The following is a 20,692-nucleotide window of genomic DNA, read 5'->3' as shown; positions in this document are numbered from 1 at the left end:
ACTATTTGCAGACAGGTTTGCCAAGTGTAATAAGGGGAATTGCAAGAATATAATGACATGTAATTCCCTTAAATGTCTGGTTAAAGAAAATGAAGTTTGCATTAGCTGAAATTGAACAGATTGCTGCTTAAAAGAAAAAAGACTGTGGCATCTGATGTGAAGATGGCATCTGTATTGCACACTCTCCCAAAAGCACGGAATTGACTTAAAAAGGGGGGGAGGGGCTGCCTGGTTGACCAGAGCATTGATTAGCATCTGAATGGGAGAATGAAAAAGGGATGGAACCAAGCATTCAAAATGAGGAGGAAAGGAGGACTAACCTCAGACTGGTTTAAATTGTGGATACTCAAATTCAGACTTATGCCTGAATTGAACTAGCAGCTACTACACTGATTCCAAGCTATGGTGCCTGTACTGGCTATACTGACCCCAGGGTTTTACAGGTTCAGAGCTCAGCCACTTTTTTAAAAAATAATTTTTTAATTTTAATTTTTTAGAAGATACTTAGATTACATAAATATTACATAAAATATATAGGGGATTCCCATATGCCCCACTCCCCATACCGCCCACATTTTCCCACATGGCAACATCTTTCATTAGTGTGGTACATTCATTACAATTGAGAAACGTATTTTGGAGCATTGCCACTAAGCATGGTTTATAGTTTACATTGTAGTTCACACTCTCTCCTACTCAACTCTGTAGGTTATGGCAGGATATATAATGGCCTGTATCTGTTGTTGTGAAGTCATTCAGGACGGTTCCCAAGTCCCAAAAATGCCCCTGTATTATACCTTTTTTCCCTCTCCCCACCCCCAGAACTTCCAATGACCACTGCCTCCACATCAATGATCTTCCTTCCATTGCTAGAATCACAGTATGTCTATAGTAGAATATTAGTAAGTCTAGTTTAGACCATAGTTCATTTCTCAATCCTGAGGACTCTCTGATGGTGATGCCCACTCCACCTTTAATTGAGGGGGACCTTTGATGCCGTGTGGCTGATGGATGGGCCTCTCTTGCTTGCAGTTGTGGACACTCTCGGTTCCTTGGTATGTTGTTTATCCATCGTATTCTCCTCATTAGTTGTCCTGGGTGAGTCCAATGAACTGAGAGTAGGTGTTGCCACTCGATTGAGATTCAGGGCCCAGGTGGCAGATGGGCAGCCCCAAGATTTAAGTTTCTTGGACGTACATCTACCAACTCTAGTACTAATTATAGGTTCAAATAGAAGGAAGAAGAGCCATGTGTAGGAAAACCACAACTGAGTTCAACTCTGTCACTCTGTGGAGCATAAATCCCACAGTAGTGCCCTCTGGCAAGGGACCAAACTCCTGAGCTATCTGCCCTGGCTACAGTGTCTGTATGTCTCCATAGCTCTCAGGAGCCCCTCTATTTGGCATAATATTTACTTTGATTGTCAGTGAGATCCTGCTGAGACATACATAAGCATTACCTCTGGAATGACCTCCTGACTCGTTTTGAAGTCTTTCCATTGTTAGAGAAAAAATGGCACTCTTTGGGACATGGAGACTGAGGATTGTAGGCAGGCAGAAGTTTATTGGGAAGCTCTCCTAACAGAGGGGATCTAGATTAGACTTCAGCCCACTCTTGGAAGGTGCAGATGTGAATTTACACAGTACATCAACAGGCAGGAAAATATTAGTTCCAGGGGAGGGGGTTAGATTCTGAGTATAGTCTCTGGTAAATAAGGGGTTGTAAAAGTGAATTCTTCTCATATATGGCTTGGGGATAGAGGCTAGGAGGTAGGGTATTCTTGGAATGCAGTGGTCTGGAAGGGATGGGTCCTTATCTGCTCCATTCCCACTGTGATATGGCTTATCCCTGGGGGGAAATATGCTGTCCTCTGCATGTAGGCAGCTTTGCTCAATGGATCGGAATGGAGTTGTAGCCTTTTGACCTGCTAATCATTGCAAACCTTGTAACTCTAACATCCATATAAACTCATTTTTCTTTACCTTTCCCCCTTTGGTCAAGGTCTTTTTTTCCCCCCCAGCTGCATTGCTTGTTGGTATTTGGTAGCAATCCCTCAGTGCCAGGGAGGCTCATCCCCGGGAGTTGTGTCCCATGCAGGGGGGAGGTTATTGCATTTATATGCTGAAAGCTCAGCCACTTAAAAAAAAAATTTTCTCTCTTCTCCATTGATAAAGTTCAGTGGTTCTTTGTGAAGATCAAAAGAGATTAGTTAAAATGACATGAAAACCCAGTACAGAGATGGGCATATTTAAGTGTTCAAACTGAATTGCTTCCTCTCTCCCTCATTCTGCTGCAAGCTGAGTGATAGGTAAAACTCTCTTCCTTCTCTTACTCCTTTGGGAAGGACATCCCAAAATCTCTGTAATGGGTTGCATGGTGTCCTCCCAAAATTCTTGTCTACTGTGAACCTCAGAATATGACCTTATTTGGAAATAGGGTTCTTGGAGATGCAATTAATTAAGTTAAAATCAAGTTATATTGGGTGCTTGCTTTGGCAGCATATGTGCTAAAATTGGAACAATACAGAAAAGATTAGCATGGCCCCTGTGCAAGGATGACATGCAAATTTTGAAGAACTTTTATCATTGACATGGAGGCAGTGGCCAGTGGAAGTTCTACAGGGAGGAAGAGGGCGTAACACGTATACTAAGGGGGCATTTTTGGGTCATTGGAATTGTCCTGAAAATGATGCTGCAATGATGGATACAGGCCATTGTATATCTGGTCATAACTTAACAAAATTGTATGGGACAGAGTGTAAACTATAATGTAAACTATAATCCATGCTTAGTGGCAATGCTCCAAGATGTATTCTTCAATTGTCACAAATATACCACACTAATGAAGAATGTTGTTAATGTGGGAGGGGTAGGGAGTGGGGCATATGGGAACCCCCTACATTTTTTATGTAACATTTATGTCATGTAAAGCATTTAAAAAATGAAGTTATGTTAGATTACGGTGGGCCTTAATCCAATGACCGATGTCCTGAAAAGAAAACAGTGACACGGTCAGGCACACAGAATGGCAGGTAAGGATGGAGGCAGAGATCGGGGTCATGCTGCCACAAGCCAAGGAATGCTGAGAATTTCCAGCCACCCCTGGAGGCTAGAAGAGCTAAGGAAGGGGCCCTCTCTAAATCCCACAGATGGGAATAACCCTGACGACACCTTGATTTCAGATTTCCAGTCTCCAGAACCGTGAAACGATCAATTTCTGTTGTTTTAAGCCACTGTGTTTGTGGTACTTTGTTCTGGCAGGCCTAGAAAACTAGTTAGTTGAATAGTTTAACATTAGTTAGTTTAATGTTGCCTGGGTTTCCTAGACAACGGAGCCTGCGGCAAAATCTTGAAGTCTATGATTCACCCACAGTATTATCCCCAAGTAGCAAAGAATGAAGGACAAAGGGAAGCAAGGCAGAAAAGATGGGATGGCAAATGCAAGGTGAGAACACAGCCCAGTCACGAGGGATGCCTCTGCACCAGCCTTGTGGAAACATTCATTTCAGAACAGCCTGTTGAAGGGAGAAGAGGAGACTAATTTATCTATTTCTTTTGACCTCTTTCTTGCCTTTCATTGGTAAACGTTTGCCCTCTGCCCTACTGAGTTCTGCTACTCTGCCTCTTTGGGCATCTGCGGGGAAGCTTGCTCCTCTAATGGAGCAGTCCTTCATCTGATTCTAGAGGTGGTGGGAGGTGCCGGGGCCTCCCTGAGTCTGGTCCGGCCAGGTTTGGCGCCAGAGTTCCAGGGCTGGGAGTCCAGCCCTGCCTCCAGGCAAGGCTGAGAAGTTAGCAGACGATGCAGGTGAGCTGAGACGAGACGTGGAGGCTCCAAACCTGGGTTCAGCACACTGCCGGGTCTTTATAATGCTATTTGCTTTGGAAACATTTTCCTTTAAAATATGCGTTGCTCTTTATATATGTGAACATCCGGCATAGTTCCCTAGAGCGTTTATTTTTTTCCAAGATCTGAATTTTATCTGACCCACTCACCAGCGAGGGCCAACGGAGCCACAGATGCTCTCGGCCAACTGAGGCATCAACTGCCTCCGTGTCCTGGGTGGAGGAAGTTCTGCAAACGGTCACACACTTCACCTTGGCCTTTCTGCTGCCATTTATTTTACTTCCTGGCAAACATAAGGGACAAAGGAACAACCAGTGCATTGTGAGTGCAAGCTTTCCAGTGAGAGGCCCTTCCAGGAAATGTTGAGTGAGCTGAGGGCCACCTATGCATCACTGCACCTGGGAGGACTGGGGGGCCGGGGGACCATGCCTGAGGTGGTGTGAATTCCCAGGCACAGATGTGTCAGACTGTTCTTGTTGCTCTGTTAATTCCCAGCTCCTTAACTCAGATGCTACTCCTTGGTTGGAAATGTCCTGGTTTTATTCCCAGGTCCTGCCGATTCTTCCTTTCGGAGCCATTGTATCTTATCCTGTGACTGAGCTTCTGTGATTATTCCCATCTTTCCAGTCTCTGCTTTTAAAAGTTACAGTCATAGCATTTTATTTAGCCTTTCATACACTCTTACAGATTTAATACATGTGTTTACATACACACGGGTGTGACAGACTTGTTTCTACAAGTAGATTGCAACTCCCTGAGAAGCAAAATTCATGTCTTAAACCTCTTCCGTATCCCCCACTGAATTTAGTGCTAGAGCCATAGTAAACACACTGTAAAACCTACTCAGGTGATATCTCTTTGTCAATTGAACTCTTGCTATCTGAGCTCAGGAACTAACACAAATATCTCATAATTTTTTATGAGCCCTTAAGTATCCAAGTTCTTGTTCATTTGCTATCCAAAACGCAAGAACTAAATAGATGGCTATCAGAGCTTGTTATCAGAGCTTGCTCTTGGAACTCTCTATATCAAGCTCAGGAACTGAGTAGAGTTAGATGGTGAAGGATCCTTGTCCTTCCGGATTCATGCTGTGTTTCAGTGATGGGATCAGCGTGGGCTGTGTTACACTGAGATTCTAGCTCCTTCCACCCAGCCTCCGTCCAGGGTATAAGTATAATGATCATGCTGTATCACTACGTTTAGTTCCCTGGCCAGGCAGCAAGGATGACTGAAGGAACACACATACGTTTTGGAATAAAACATGGATTGGCTCAAATGATGACGCTGAACATAATTCCTCTATTTATCACTCTCTCATCTGTAAAATTGTGAAAATAATATCCACTTCTTAAGAGTCTTGTGCTTGGTGACTTAGGCACTTGAATGACAGGGATTATCTTAATCAATACTTTTAATCATCTTTCAATCCTGACAAGTAGATGTTTTCTTACTCTTCTTTAAAGCTGTTGGGTGGCTAGTATTTGTTGAACAACTCCCATGGTTTAGACTTTATACCTGGTCTTCTTTTTGGTACTCTTTTTGATTTAGGTAAGTGTAAGATAAATGAAATTTATACCATAGTTTTGTGGAGGAAAAAGTTATAGATAAGGTTTCTCTGTGGCAGCACCTGCACACCTTTTTTATTTTTTTCCAACTAAACCATAGTTTCTTAAAGAGACTGTCTTTAAGAAAAGATAACTTAATGTCCAGAAATCTAGCTTGTCTCTATTTCCTCCCCTCCCCATAAACTTTAGTCTTTCATTTCTTTCTCATTTGCTTAAACTGAATGCTATTGTCTGATTAAATCAGAATTTGTCCTTTCCATTAAACAACTTATTTAAATCATTCATTTATATAAAAATGTAGTAGGAAGGCTCTGAATACCCATATTCTGTAAAGGTTGTATAGTGAGTGGATTGCACAGTTGGGAGAGAGCTCAGGTTTTTCGTTTGTTTTTTGGCTTTCGAATGGTTGCATAGCCTTCTCTCTTCCACTGACCTACCATCCTGCTGCATGGAAAGCATGGCGCTAGATGTAAGAGGTGGGTGTAGGGGAGAAGAGTTCCAATGAGATGAATCAGATGCTCTTACGTACCCTGAAATGCAAGGTGGCCGGAAGTATGTGTGGGAGAGAGACAAATGTGCCACGTGATGTTTAGGTGGGTGGTGGGAGTGGGTGGGGTGGGCTGGGGAGAACAGGGAGGTATCAAGCCCTTGAATCCCAAATTGCATGGCATCCCAGCAGATCTAGGGGCAGTGGGACAGGAGGGACAGACCGCACGGTGGAGACCACATCTAAATCTCATCCGTGAGATCTGCATTAAATTATTTAAGCTGTTGTGAATTAAAAAGCTCAAGAATTCCATCTTTATAGCAATAGATACCTCAGAAAAAGTGCCTTGCATTCCACGAAGAGTACTGGGTAGGGATGTGCAGGGAATTAACTCTCCTCCAGAAGGTGGTCATTCTCCCAGCTGGCCCTGGGACCTTGGCACGCCCTGGAAACTAATGGAAAAGAAACCAGCTTACCTCCTTGTACCTGTTTCTCAGTTTAAATTGCTTGCAAATGTTATCTGGCATGTGGGGATTCTGCACTTGTGGCCGTGGCAAGCAGAACTCAGTGAAAGTAGATCAATGGGAAGCCTGTGTTTTAGCTACCAAATGGGATCACCAACTAGTGTACCAGAGAGCATATTTTTTAATAATACTATATCACATGTTGCCCCTTGGAAGGCTTTGTTAGGGATAATGCTATATTCCATAACTATTGCATAAACAAAGTGAATTTCTGCATGTTAGAGAGGCATGAAATGCATTATTTGAATTGTGAAATATTAAAGACATAGAATTTATTATTTTATGAACTCTTTTTCTTTGTTCTTGGACTTTCAGGAGACACCGGGAGATAGCAGTATGTACATAAGTTTTTAATTGAATAACTATTGGGTGAAAAGAAAAAAGTCAAGTATAAGACATATTTTTCATTTGAAGTTATACTTTTAAAAGTTGAGGAAAATGAACTGATGAAAAAAAATCTAAATTCTAACTGACTCTAAAGCACATATGTAATAATATATAATATGCATGTTCAGAAATTCTGCCTTTAGAAAATCCCAAGTTTTATGGTTCAAAGCATTCTTCCAGTTTACAGATTTCATTAGAAGATGCATTTTGTTTTCATGTGTTTAGTTTTCCTAAATTTTAAAATAAGTGGTAATTTACCACCTTATTTTAGCCCCTATTATTATCTTGTAACAAATGGTTTTTATAAAACAGAATTAGCATAGTGAGTCACAATCTAAGTTAGCCAGCGGCTTAGTTGGTATCGGTTTTTAAAGCCCTTCTTGATTCCTTTACACGTATCTGTATGATAAATTTTAAAATTCCTTGTCCTAAGTTTTTTAAGCATGTGTGTTGGGATATAGGCTTGGGGGCTGTAGCAGATTGAAAACAACAGCTGCTTAAAATAAAATAGAAATTATGCTAGTCCAGGGCTAGCAAGGAGACTGCACAGAGCTGGGACTGCAGGCTTCTCTCTTGTCGCCTTGCCGTCCCAGGATATTGGGTGGAGACAGCGATGTTTACATCCCATCCAGCAGGAGGGAGAGGGAAAGGAGAGCATGCCTCTTGGTTTTCAGGGGCTGCCTGGAAGTAACACGCATCACTCTCACATCTTTTGGTCAGAATATGGTCACAGCACCACATGTAGCAGCAAAGGAGACTAGGGAGTGCAGGGAGCTTTATACCCAGCTAAAATCCCCATTACTATGGAAGAAGGAAAACATGTATTTGGAGGGCCCCCTAACAGTCTGTTTTCCACCCATGGAGTATACCTTCCCACTCCCCAAGGCTCATCTATCTTAAGTTATTATTCCTGGGTGATGCCAAAGTCCTTTCTCTCCCCACATCGTGATAAGCCTTCCTGTGGTTGGCAATTCCAATTTTTTTTTAAGATTTATTTTATTTATCCCTCACCCACTCGTTGTTTGCCTTGCTGTCTGCTCTCTGTGCCCATTTGCTCTGTGCTCTCTGTGTCTGCTTGTCTTCTCTGTGGGAGGCACCGGGAACCAAACCTGGGACCTCCCATGTGGGAGAGAGGCGCTCAACCACCTGAGCCACCTCAGCTCCCTGCTTTGTTGTGTCTCTCATGGTCGTTCCTCTTTGTCTCTCTTTTGTTGCATCATCTTGTCACTTCTGCTCATTGCGCTTGCCTGCCGTGCCAACTTGCCTTCTCCAGGAGGCACTGGGAACCTCCCGTGTGGTGGGCAGAAGCCCAATTGCTTGAGCCACGTCCGCTTCCTGGCACTTCCAACTTGAAAGCCAGTTCGCCTGGTATCTGCAAATCCCTGAATACACATCCATTGCACAGTGGAAAGTGGGAAGGTCGGGTCAGGTTGCATATCCAGTACATAGTGGTAGGAGGAGAAACAACAACACACCTCCACTTGGGAAATGGAGGCTAGGAAACAGTAGTCACTGGTCAATGGCAATGGTTAGATCCTGTCTGTGGGATCATGAGGATTTTTATTCTGACAGTAAAAAAACTTCTTGCTAGCCTTTCTGGCAAGCATGCCCCCCTATACTCAGGAAATTCCTTCTTCCCCACAGTTCCTGGCTTTGTCCTTTGGGAAACTCTTCATTGTTTCTCCGTGGCCAGATCTAAAGTGGGCAGTAGAAAATTCTCCCTTTTCTTGGAGGTAGACTGCTTTCAAAACTGACTTCCTGCTGGAGCAGGTAAGGGAGCCTCAGGGGTTTGTCTTTGGATCAAACAGTCCTCAGCTTTTACAGTCCAGACTTTTTAGGTAATAAAATTCCCTCAGAAGCTTGGGCTTTCTGCCTCTTTGTTCTCATTAGCTCCAAGAGCAAGAAAGCAGAGCCAAATATTAATCTAGAGTCTAGAGTCTAGACGTTGGTTTTTGTTTTTTTTTTTTCCTTCAGGTAAAAATGCTGGTCTTTTCATTGTTGCCCGTTGCACTCTGCAAACCCCCAGTTTCTTAGATTCTTACTGTATGACAGTTACCTTGGGCCACCTGAGACAACCCCACTGTCATCTGTGGCGTCTTGGGGTGCCAGGTTGTGTCTTCTGAACTTCCTGTTAATGTTTCAGTTTGGGCAATAGAAGAATTTGGCTTTTCAAGACAATGAAGCCCCACTTTTCCAAACTCGGTTGGTTTGCACTTCACGCGGGTGCGCGCTCTCCTGGGTAGAGCTGGAGAGCCTCTCCCTTCTGCGTGCGGGCTGCTTGGTTTAGGCTGCTGTCTCTCTCTTGAAGGACTTTGCTGAACGAGCCAGCAGCTGCCCATGCTTAGGAACCCTCTCACGTTTCTGTCACTGCCCTCTGAGTTCGGGCTCGGCTAGGACCTTCAGGGTCAATTGCACTAGCTGTTTTGCGACGGCACGACCAGGGCCGGCGGCTCTTCACCTTGCCGTCTGCCCACCGCGCGGCCCCTAAGGCAGGGCCGCGGGTTACGGGTTCCGTGGAGCCGCAGCCACCTCCAGCTGTCGCGCTGTGTTACCTGCACAGGGTGCACGGCTCTCGCCCAAGACCGAATGCCGAGGCTTACAAGCACAGCTTTCCTCCGTCCCCGTCACAGATAAGCAGCCCAGAGTCGCTGTGCTCTTGGGGTGGGGACCTGGAAGCCGTCTGCTCCGCCCTCCCAGGTGTCCCCCTTGCCCCACGATGGTCACTGCCTCTTCTGTGTGCCAGCTGCTGGGAAGGGGAGACAAAGGGGAGGCCCAGCCCATCCATTTAAGAGTCTTCTGTTCCCATCGGCCAGAACTTAGTCATGTGGCCACACCTAGCTGCTCGGAGGCTTAAAAAATGCATAGGGGGCCCAGATAAAATTTTTATGAATAATGGAATGCAATTGGCAATTTCTGCTGTAAACATTTGGATCTTAAGGAAAAAAAACATAGTAAAAAACAGAACTTAGACAAACAACCAAAAACTTGACCGCCACACCCACCATTAATAGATAGGATAATTGTAAAGTACAGTATCCTGGGCATCAACACCTGCATGATACGTAAATTGAGCTGCCTTTTTAACAATTTAGTCTGCATTAAATAATTTGCCGTCCAGTGAGACTACTGTAACAGTGTACTTAAAATTAAGTTTCTGGGAGTTCCCCCTCCCCCATTAATACTTAATGAGGTATAAAGTACAGAGGAGACCCGAAGCAGCACTGAGTCTCAAGCTTTTCCGCCCAAAGTTCCCCGCACCGCAGAGAGAGAAAACATTGATGCATACTTCTTTGGATATGCGTGACATAGTTGAGAAGATTGCGTAGCTGGATTTAAAAACTCACAATGTGTACTCTTCACATCAGTAACGCGTGAGGAAATTAAAAGATAACTGAAAGGGCTGTAGGTGGCAGGAGCTCTAAGGGCTGTTTTGCCTCCTCAGCACACTGCCTTCTCGTCGCTTTACATTCAAGTCTCTAGTCAAATGTCACACTTTCTAAGAGAAAACTTTTTCCACTGGCAGACTGGCTCTATGGGTGACCCCCAGTGATCCCTGCCTCCTGGTATCCCCCCTTCGGTGTTCGGGCAATGCCAGTACTTGCTTCTGATCAGTAAAGCTTGGCAAAGGAGATGAGCTGTCACTCTTGGGATTGCACTGCATTACGTGATTGTCAGGTAGCAGACTGGAGGAGAGATTCTCCCGCCGGCTTTGAAACACCTGCTGTATGTGAGAGGGCTCTGGGTACCTAGGATGGCTCCAGGTCCTGAGAGCTCACCTTGGCAGGCAAGGAGCAGTGACCTCAGTCCTGGAACTGTCAGGAGCTCCAACAACCTGAAAGAGGACCCTGGGCTCCTGCTGAGACTGTCGCCGCCCGGAGGCACCTTGGCTTCAGCCTTGTGAGATGAGCAGAGACCCAGCTGTGCCTGGCTTGGACTTCTGACCAACAGAAACTGCGATAAAAGAGGTGTGTTGTCAGCCACTAAGTTTATAGTAATTTGTTACGAAGCAGTAGAAGAGTAGGACAAGTATTGGATCTTCTGTTGCCTGTGGGGGAGAAAAAGCCCCACATTCTGTGCCCTCCCCGGAGTGTGACCGTCAGCTGGGGCATCTTTGCCTAAGGGTGGTAGAGGATATAATCCAAGAAGCAGGTCTATGAGCTTCAGCTTCTGTTGAGCTTTCTTGTCTGAGCTCATCCTGTGAACCACTGATGCAAATACGCTAGTTGTGTGAAATCTGATAGTTACAAGAAATGGCACTTTAATAGAATTCTGTCAATTATATCTGTGCAAGGAATATAAGATTGCTCTTTAAAAATAATAGACCTAATAATCCTTGTTAGGATTTACCATAAGTGAAAAACACTTAGTGAAAAAGCATGTTTCTTTGGTTGGTTCATTTTGTATCTCATTCCCTTTTTCTCAAAATCCTACCTTTTCCTTCAAGAGCCCTCTGAAGTACCACGTTCTTCCTCTCTGCCATGACTAACGTTTCTTCCCCTGCCCCTTTTTTTAAACTTGGGTAATATTTTCACCCCACTTTACTTTAAAGCCTTGCAACTCAAAGTTGCTTATGGCATCACCTGCAGCTGCTTAGGCATGCACATTCTCAGCTCTGACCTATTGCATTCCAATCTATATTTTTATAAGCTCCCCGTGTGATTTTTATTTACATTAAAGCTTGAGTAGTACTTCTCTAAGCTTCTCTTATGGTGTTTAATGGAATTTGAAAAAATGCATGATGACTTATGTTTGTATTTGCCTCATTTATTGAATTAGATGATAAATTTCCAGGCACCAGGAGTGCCTACCATGATATCTTACATACACAGGATGATAAATTATTTGTTAAATTGAATAAACTCTGGGACTCTTTCTTTTTTTCTCTGGAAACCTTTTATTGTTTTGGTTAGCCTAAAATGTCTGCTATTTATGACATCATTTTGTTGATAATGCAGGAGCCTTTATAATCTGCTTACAGACATTAAGTCTTTGCAGGAAAGAGGGAAGCTAATGGTTTAGAGAGCTTATTGTGGTTCAGAAATATCTAATGATATTTTTATTCAATTCCTAATACTCAGGTTGTTTTCTCAGAACATTACAAAAACAGTCCTTAACTCTTCTGTATCCACGCTAATGGATGTGACTTGTCGATTTCCTCTGACCTTCAAGAAGAGGGTTAAATGCATCCTGGGCATTTACCAAAGCTACTTTGTTCTCTTCTGTTTCTCTACAGCATTCATGTGCTAAACTTCCAGGTTCCTGCTCTTGACCTGGTGCTAGGATCTTTTCCCTTCCCTCTGATTTTATCCTATGCCCTCTATTTTTTTCCCCATTTAAAAACATCTTAAAATTAATAGACCATATTAAACTAGTGAGAATTGTATGTGGAAAACTATTGGCATGCCCCAGTTGTTATACTGCATGAAATAATATAAAGCTCCATGAATGATGTTTGACTGAATTTCTAAAAAGCAAACAAGGTGTAAAAAGCAAGGCAAATGCATGGAAACTTAATGATTAGATAAGTAATTTTATTGACAGGTCATTTTATCCCATGTGATATTGTGTTTGTATGTAGAAAAAAGATGTTTCAAACATTGCTCATGTTTCTTTATAATTTTGATCATTTATTTGTTTTCATTGTGGTAATAGATGCACAGCGTAAAATCTTCCCATTTTGACCACTTTCAAGCGTAGAGTTCGTTGGCATTAATTGTATTCACAGTGTTGTTAGTATATCGGATTTCAGGGCTAGGTTTGTGTTTTGGGGGGAGCAGGTGGTGGAAGTCCTGGTACTGTGTATGCATTTCACGGCAGGAGGAGGAGCTGAGATGGGAGGGAAAATAAGGGGTAAGAACCACGGCTCACAACTGCCTACAGAACTGGGTGTTAGGCTGTCACTGTGTTGAATCCCGTGGAAGGCTGATTAAAAATATAGATTCTGGGCCCCACCCCTGGAAATTCTGATTCAGTAGCTCTGGGGTGGGGCCTGGCAATATGAATTAAAACCATAGCCAAACAAAACAAACACACACACTGACACTTGCCAGGCGATTCTGCCAGGAAAAGAGACTAGGTCAACGAATTGTTTGTAAAGGATTGGAGAACTGCAGCTACCTTCGTGGCTTTATATTTGGGTCAAAATTGCCGTCAGGGATGAGAGTGAAAGGGATGGTAATGCAAAAGGGATGCTGCCATTTCCAGAGCCTAATCCTGATTCAAGCAGGATCTTGTCAGGAAAAAGAAGGCGTATTCACAGTACTAACACACGGGATAACACGGATGAGACTTGAGGACTTTATGTGGAGTGAAGCAAGCCAGGCATTGTAGTTCAAATACAATATGACCTCTCTGATATGAATTAAACAAATTAAGCTGTCTCAGAGAGCCAGAAACTGGACAATATGCTTACAGGAAATAGAGGGGAGAGGAAGGTTGTGAGCCAACGCCCATACGGGCGAAATCGATGATAAAGTGGAGGTAGGTAGTTGAGCAGTGAAGGGATAATACGGGGACATAGGGAGACTATTGGGTGGCTTTGCAGGCCTGAGGGGGGCTAGGGTTGAGAAGATGGGTCAGATGGTCCATGGAATAGAGGAGAGGGTTTGGGGTGAGCAGGTGAACATGGGAGATTGTCAGGTATGTAGTTGAAACTATAATGTTGACCAAATTCTTTAGAAAAGATAATAAGGAAGGGTTACCTGTTTAAGGTGTTTGACAGGGGGCACCTGGCACAGGGTGCACCTGGGGCAGGCTGCTAGGGAGTGTGTGAGGGCTCATCCTGTCATCGTGTGTGATATCAGTGGGTGGAGACCCACACAGTGAGGGGGAAGGTGTTGTACCCCCATCATGGGGAGGCCTGATGTTCTCAGAGGGGAGGGTGTCTCTCGAGAGCATGGGGGGCTCCCAGTGGGGGAGGACAGACTAGAGTTCAAGCCCTCAGCACTGTTCTGAGTACCTGTGAATCTTGTCCTTCAAGCAGTGAAGCTTGGTTGTCACTATGGGTCCTGGGGCGGAGGGGGGGGTGGGGAGAGAAAGGAATAGAATAGATGGAAGTGGGGATAACTGGGGGGCAATGGAAGTGTTCCACAAGAATATGCAATGATGGATATAAGCCATGTTCAATTTCACCAAAAATTTATACAAGTGTATAGTCTAAAATGTAACCCATAATGTAAACCATAATGTAACCAAAAATTTAGGAAAGTATTCAGTCTAAAATATAAACCATGATTTAAGCCATAATGGAACCATGGTTGGTAGCTGTGTTTCAATATCTGTACATCAGCGGTAGCAAATATAACATCCACATGTAAAAAGGTCATTGCTGGGGAAGTGGAAAAAGGGTTTGATGTTGGGTATATGGGGGAAAAAAGGAAAAAAAAAGACGACGTATTCAAACAAGATAATTGGGGAGAGCGTGGTCGAGGTGGGCAAACGACAAGGGGTGATTAGCACTCGGGCACTAGCAACGGTGAGGGGCCCACTGCTCTGCTAGACAGAAGTGCAATGGTAGGTGTTGTGGCCCTTGATAGAGGGACACAGCTAGTCAACAGGACCTGGCAGGGAGGGAACCAGGAAATATTAATAAATACCTTGTCCTCTTCCTCTCCTACCCTGCAGTGTCTTACTGGTGCCTCCTGTAGGCTAAGCCCACCTGGAAGCCAGGGGAGATGACAGCTGTTGTTATAGTTCATGAAAGTCAGTCTTCTAGGGCACAGGGCAAGAAGCAGATGGGAGAAGAATCCATCTGGAGTTAAAAATGAGAAAATATTTGGTAGAGCATCTAGTGTGCCTTTTCTTGGCATCTTCCATCTTGGGTGTTTGTACTACAGGACAGTGAGCTAGCTAAGATGCCTGATTGGTTAGCATCATAGCATTCATAAGGCATGCCTAAATTTGAGCGACTTTATCCTGGTGCTTCTTCCCAGAAGGATTGCTACATAAACAGGGAACAAATGCATTTCAAATACCTTTGTTTTGCCTGAACTGACTTTTTGGTCAAAACATGAGATGACTCCCCATCTCAACCTGGAAAATTCTAATCATCCTTCAAAACCCAGATCAAATATAATTTCCTTTGTGAAGCTTTCCTGTACCTCCCGCTTCCCTTCTGGCTAATCTTTGTTCCATTTCTCCTTTGTAAATAATATTCCATTAGAGGATCCATTTAATTTTCTTCTAGGTATTTTTTTTTTCCTCTTTCTTCCACGGCTGCATGCCTCAAGGTTTGGCTTTGTTTTGCCTTCTTTTAAATCTTTGCCTCACACATTGTTGGGCATTTCATCAGTGCCCCACAGGGCTCTGTTGATGGCGTGCAGCCTGTCTAAGGGCTCTGGGTAGCAGATGTGCAGTATGTATGGCAACTGCGGGACCTACACTTTGGACAGGAGGCGGTGAGTCAAGTCATCACGTCAAGTATCCCCTTCGCTCACCCCATCAGATTTTGCAACAGAAGCTTTTCTATTTCTGGAAAGAGGTTACAGAACAAAGCTTCTAAGAGTTTCGAAAAGGATTAATTACAGTGACGTGGATGATTGGACTTCTCCCTAAATCCAAAATTTTGCCTACTTTATTTTATTCAGACGAGGTGCCCTATTTCAATGTGGTTCTCTCAATATCTGGTATTCAAAAGAGGGAGTGGCGTGATCCCATCCCCTGTGAAAGATTGGTTTCCTCGCTGGAGACAGTTCCTCTCAATGCGCTGCATTTGAGTGCCGTAGGGATGTGAAGGGGATGTGAAGGTAGGAGACACAGGAGGAAAGGTCAAACAAGGATGACACCATGCCCCAGCATCCTGTTTCCCCTGCTTCCACTTCCTTGTTAGGGACTACGGAACTGCACTTGGGGGTAGTACTTTTTTTTAATTTTTAAAGAAGATTTAGATTACATAAATGTTAGATAAAAGATGTAAGGGTTTCCCGTATGCCCCACTCCCTCCCCCTTCCACACTTTCCCACATTAACCACATCCTTCGTTAGTGTGGTATGTTTATTACAACTGATGAGCCCACATTGAAGCATTGCTACTAACCCTGGACTACAATTAACATCATAGTTTACACTCTGTCCTTCACAATTTTGTAAGGTATGGCAAAATATACAATGGCCTGTATCTGTCACTGCAATGGCATGCAGGACAAATCCAATGTCCCCCAAATGTCCCTATATTACACCTCTTCTTCCCTCTCCCATCCCTCAGAACCTCTGATGGCCACAGCCTTTATATCAATGATAAGAGCTCTTCCATTGCTAGAATAATAATGTCTAGTTTAGTCCATTGTTCATTCCCCCTCTCTTGAGGATTCTGGGATGGTGATGCCCACTCAGCCTCTAATTGAGCTTAGATCCCATGGGGGCAGATGGATGAAACTGTCTTGCTTGCAGTTGCAGACTCTCTCTGTTCCTTGTGATGGGTGTCGTCCATCATCATCTCCTTGTTATTTGTCCTGATGAGCCCAGTGAACTGGAGAATAGGTATTGCAACTTTGGGCTCAATTGGCACATGAGGGTAATACATTTTTGTTTTTCCAAGTGCTGCTACAGATGAGAGACTGAGTAGCTTAGTCTAGGGAATTGCAACCCCAAATATCAATTATCTATATTATGCATTAAGCATTTTAATTGAAAATACGAATATCTTTTGGTTTTTTTTTTTTTAAGTAGTTCCTCATTAATGGATTAAAAAGTAAGGTTCTTCTCTGTTACCTGTCACCTCTGCCATTCACAGCAGTGTATGCTTCTTGGTCACAAGTACGCACTGCTATGTTTTATTGTTCTTAGGCTTTTTACTGCATGAGTCATCTCTTTAATAGAATTACTGAGATGTAGTCCTTTCCTGGATGTCTTGAAGAAATACCTTTATTCCCACCAACTTTCATTGTAAGTAAAAATCCAATTAAGAATAAGAGAATTTCTTTCTGTGGAACTGAGTTATTGTTTATGCATTGCTTGATCTCTTAAGAAAACAATTTAGCAAGGCCACAAATGCTCTAACAAGTTCTGCAGTGTGTCAGAAACTCTTTTCCAGAACAGGAGTTGAAGAATTAAAGTAGGGCAGATGCCTCTTTGATTTGGTGTCGTCTAACTGGGAGGAACCAGAGGAGGATCAGAAAGGGGACCAGAAACCCCAGTGGCTTGGTTGTGGTAACAAATTGATACCTGTCCTCATTTTTGGGGAATGGAAGGGCGGAAATTAATAAGATATAATTAGCATTAAGAAATCGAATTGAACACCTAGTATGTAGTATACAATAAAATGATCACCTAAGACACTGACAAATGAGTAAAACACACAAAGGATCTGTAGGGAGAACAGGTTCTTACTGTTAGCCAGGGGAACAAAGGCGCTCAGGAGGTGCCAAGTGGGCTAGTGACAGATAGCTGCAAGGAAAAGAGCCGCACCAACGGGATCAGGTCAGATTATCGAGTCGACTAGAGAGCTATCAGAATCACAGGGGGATGAGATCAGAATAACTCATGCAGGAAAGAAGAGGCAGCTTACCAATACATCTAGATAATGGAATATTTGCCTTATCTATGGAACTATAGATTAAGCACAGCAATACTTTAGAGCAAAACATGAAGTCAGCAAAAGTCAGCTGCAAAAAGGAAGATATTTTGTGGTTACCTTTCTAATTGTGAGACAATTAACTTGATCAGTAAATTAGAAAAAGACAGACCTATTCCTTGTGATGTTTTTAGTAAAATGGGGAGCAGAGGTATGAGAGAAGTGAAGCTGAGAAAGAAACTCTGGAAAATACCTATGTTTAAAAATATAGGTTTGATCACCTTGGATTAAGGTTATCTAGTGCGACTCTACTGATTTAGAAAAAAATATATAGATGCCTGGACAAATCCTCGAAGGCTCTAAGTTATAAGGACATGCATTTATTTATTTTCTTTAAGTCAACATCCCTTCAGTAACTACAAATCATTGGTTAGTCCTTTGTCAACCTTCTGGTCACCAGCATTTAATTTAATTTTAATTCAATTTAAGAGAAAACTGTATCATAACAATTTAAGTCTTTTTTTTAAAGAAAGGAAGTTGATTACTCAGGAACTTTGTTCCATTCTTCCTTTCTGAGTGATATTTCTTTACTGCCTATATGGAGATTGTAAAAATTGTAATGTTGAAAGAATAAAAATCTCATTTTGGGTCCTATTGTACTTTATCCTTATACAAATAGGATATCTTTAAATTAAACCTCTACCACTATGAGGACTGATTACTTATTACTATAGAAAGATTAATTTCAGGATTATGACTTTTGATTAAAAATAGAGGTCCATAACATTTTTTCATCTTAATCAACTTTGCATAGCAATATATGTATGTACATTTGTATGTAATTATTCTCATATAAGCAGGTAAATATTGTTCACTCTTGTTTTATCCTCCTATTCCTGACATAATAGTTTTGTAATAATTGTCCTAAATACTCAAAGGCTGTTTGGAAAAATATGACAATAGTTTGTGGAATCAAAGGGTATATCATGCATTCTGGTTTTTTAAAAATAAATGTTTAATTTTGAAATAATTTCAGACTTACAGACAGAAAAATAATACAAAATTTATGCAGTGAATTTCAATATACTCCCCACCCAGATACCGAGATTGAACAACTTCTTGGCACATTAACGGTATTATTCCACCCCCCTGTCTTATCTAGTATCTCCCGCTCTCTCCACCCACCCACCCATCCAGCCGCCAGCCGTTCATTTCCCTATTAGGCATTCTTTAACCTGTCGGAAGGCCCAGACTGACTTAGGTTAGCGCAGGCTGTGAGGGAACAGACTGACTTGGACAATGTTCAGGTGGTGCTCTAACAACACAACCACCACGCTGAAGTTATGCCGGCTTTCACTGAAGTTACATCGGCTTTCACTGCCACCGATCTCATTTGTTCAAAATGCTCATGATGTGGCTGTGGCAGTAATGTACCATTGTATCGATAATGACACTGAGGCTAAGAGAGTGGCCAGCCAAAGGTCACAGCTAAGTATGTGTTTAGACCTGTGAGGGGCCTGAGCGTTTCCTCTTTACAAGCTGAGAGGCTGGCGTGTGACTGTTTCATGGATGCTAACAGGGACAGAGGGCTTTCATACTCACATGGCAAAGTAAACACCTTGACCCTGCGGATGGTTTGAGCCGGTGCCCTGTTCCCTACAAATCCAGTGGGGCAATGCAGGTAGAACTGTTAATGTGGATGATGTGAAAGCAGTGGAATGTCAAGGAACGCTGAGCTTGGGGACTCACCGCTTTTATAATAAACAGAATCAAGCCAGCTCTTTGACAGGGGTAAGATGCTACTGCATCCCTAAAGGTTTTTCGCTTGCTGCAAAAACAACCCTGAGAAAGGATCAGCAAAAACAGCAGTCAGGGCCTTAAATTCTTGACCTCTACAGCAGGAACGTTCAAGGATGCCCTGGTCTCATGACGGATTGCCTTTTTTCAACATTGCAGGGCAGAAATAAAGCTTAAATTCAGTTTCTTTAAAAATTTTTGTATATATACATTTTCTTTTAAATTAAGGAAGTTGTAGGTTTATAGAAAAATCATGCAGAAAATACAGAGTTCTCAGATATGCTCCCTTTCACACACACAGTTTTCCCTATTATTAACAGTTTGCATTAGCGTGGAACCTTTATTCCAATTGATGAAACAATGTTATTATTATTATTAGTTACACTATAAACTAAGGTCCATAGTTTATATTACATAGTTTATATTTGTTTGTGATTTACTTGTATGTGATAAAAAACTATGGTTTTTAAAAGAAATTTTGTTCTAGAAATGTATATGTACACCTTAATTGTTCTTCTTTTAACCACGTTAACCACATTCAAATATATAATTCAGTGGTGTTAATTGCATTCACAGTGATGTGCTGCTGTCACCACCATTCAGGACAAAAATTTTCCATCACCTTAAACAATCTCTGCAGCAATTAAGCATTAATTCCCCGTTCCCTGTCCCCGCCCCGGCCTCTGGTGACTTTTGCTCTAGTTTCTGACTCCATGAATTTGCTCATTGTAATTCTTGTGAGATCATTATTAGTCTTTTTGTGCCTGGCTTATTTCACTGAACATGATGTCTTCAAGGTTCCTCCATGTTGTCATGTGTAGCAGTACTTCGTTCCTTTTTACAGCTGAATAATATTCCATTGTGTGTATATACCACGTTCTGTTTATCCATTCGTTTGTTGGTGGACACTTGGGTTGCTTCCATCTTTTGGCAGCTGTGACTTTGCCATTATGAACATGGGTATGTAAAATTTTTTGATTCCCTGCTTTCAGTTCTTTTGAATATATTCCTTAAAGTAGGATTGCGAGGTCACATAATTCCATACTCACCTTTCTGGGGAAACACCAAGCTGTTCTCCACAGTGGCTACACCACTTTTCATTCCCACTAACAATGATTGAGTGTTCGTATTTCTCCACATCCTCTAGCATTTGTTATTTTTTTAATGGTTGTGAAATGGTATCTCATTATAGTTTTGATGTGCATTTCCCTAATGGCTAATGATGTTGAGCATCTTTTCATGTGCATTCTGGCCATTTGTGTATTTTCTCTGGAGAAGTGTCTAAGTCTTTTGCCCATTTTTAAGTTGGGCTATTTGTATTTTTATGGTTAAGTTAGAGGATTTCTTTATATACTCTTATTGGCTGTGTGGTTTCCAAATATTTTCTTACATTCTGTAGGTTTTCTTTTTACCTTCATGATGAACTGCTTTGATGTACAAAGGTTTTAATTTTGATAAAGTCCCATTAGCTATTTTTTCTTTTGTTGCTTGTGCTTTTGATGTAAAGTCTAAGAAACCCTAACACAAAGGTCCTGAAGATGCTTTCCTTGGTTTTCTTCTAGGAGTTTTATAGTCCTATT

General features: G+C 42.4%; 1 protein-coding gene and 1 non-coding gene across 17 annotated transcripts in view; both read left to right on the top strand.

Annotated features, from left to right (window-relative positions):
* KIF21A (kinesin family member 21A) overlaps positions 1-20,692 on the top strand; it is a 158,792-nt gene that overhangs the window by 57,533 nt on the left and 80,567 nt on the right. The gene's annotated exons all lie outside the window — the stretch shown is intronic.
* Positions 2,483-2,589, top strand: LOC111767293 (U6 spliceosomal RNA). Its single transcript, XR_002799146.1, has one exon. It is a non-coding gene; the product is annotated as a U6 spliceosomal RNA (small nuclear RNA).

The sequence above is a fragment of the Dasypus novemcinctus genome, chromosome 12 (genome assembly GCF_030445035.2).
Source record: "Dasypus novemcinctus isolate mDasNov1 chromosome 12, mDasNov1.1.hap2, whole genome shotgun sequence".
NCBI lineage: Eukaryota > Metazoa > Chordata > Mammalia > Cingulata > Dasypodidae > Dasypus > Dasypus novemcinctus.
This window is presented reverse-complemented; position numbering and strand designations above follow the sequence as displayed.